Source organism: Alexandromys fortis, unplaced genomic scaffold, assembly GCF_014885135.2.
Source record: "Alexandromys fortis isolate MF-2015 unplaced genomic scaffold, M_Fortis_MF-2015_v1.1 scaffold_20, whole genome shotgun sequence".
In the NCBI taxonomy this organism is placed as follows: Eukaryota; Metazoa; Chordata; class Mammalia; order Rodentia; family Cricetidae; genus Alexandromys; species Alexandromys fortis.
In genome coordinates, this window is record NW_026067903.1 from 6,851,642 (window position 1) to 6,853,126 (window position 1,485).

Sequence of the window (1,485 nt, forward strand, 5' to 3'; positions counted from 1 at the left end):
AAAGATATCATGTGGCCAACAAAAAATAAAAAAAAACTTATTTAAAACATGAGATTATTTTGTGATTTATTTATTTTGTAACTTGATTGCACAGTTCTCACTTGTGAACTCTGAGGATAACATCATGTAGCAGCGTCAAAAGGTTGCGCCCTCTCGCTTGTGTCAACACACACAGGGCTACCTTCCTGGGTAGGCAAACCTTCCACCTACTCCTGCCACGCCACAGTGAGCTTTATAGGAACTGGAGCAGAGCAGGGTCAGGCTCAGGAAAACAAACCCTGCCTGATCCCTCTTAAGCAAAACGTCTGATGTGGTAAAGTCAAATGCATAGAAACGAAGAGTAGCTAGCGTATGCCATCCAGGAGCATAGAAAGCCAGAGAATCGAGGAATAATGAACTAGGGCATGAAGCTTCAGCCAAGCCAGTTGGCAAACGCTGTATTACAAATGCTGTGTGCAACATAAAGTTAGCAGCAATGACACTTACTTAGAAAGTTGTGAGGAGGATATCATTTAACATCTGTCCCAGTGATAAATACCTGGGTAGCAAGCAATGTAGGGGAGGAAGAGGCTTGTATACTTGGCTTACAGTTCCAGGTTATAGCCCATCATCGAGGAACAGTCAAACCAGAAGTTTAAAGCAGGTCACATCATGACAGTCAAGAGCAGAGAAAAACAAATGCTTAAACCGTTGTCTGCCTGGCTGCTCACCCTCAGCTAGCTTTCCTCTTTCTCACACTGTCTAAGACCTCATGCCTAGGGAATGATGGCACCCATAATGGGCCGCGTATTTCTACATCAATCAACAATCAAGACAAACCCCACAGACATGCCCAGCTCTCTAGAACCTACTCTAGAACATTCCTCATTACGACTCTTCCCAGGTGATTCTAGGTTGCACCAAGTAGACCATTAAAACTGCCTAGTACATGGGGGCTAGAGAGAGGACTCAGTTTAAAAGAGATTAATGTTTTTCCAGAGGACCTGAGTTCTGTTCCCAGCCCCTAAATTGGGAGACTCATACTTCTTGTCACTCCAGATAGAGGGGCTCCAATGCCCTCCTCTAGCTTCCATGGGCACCTGCACATATATCACAGATACACATACATATAAATAAAAAAACAACATCTTAACACAATAACCTTCGGAAACAGACAGACAACTGACAGATGAACTTTGGGTTGTAGGGATAGCTCAGTCATAAAGAGCTTGCTGTGTAAGCACGAGAACCAGAGTTTGATACCCAGAACCCACATAATAAAGCTAGGTATAGTGATGTGTGATTGTAATCCAAGTGCTGGGGAACCAGAAACAGGTGACTCCCTGGTGGCTTTCTATCCACCACGGTGGTTTTTTTGTCCATTCATATTACCCAGGTTAGCCGAAGCAATGAGCTCCAGGCCTGTAAGAGGTCCTGTGTGAAAAGGATAACCTCTTGTCTTTCCACACATGTACTTGTACACACACACACACACACACACACACA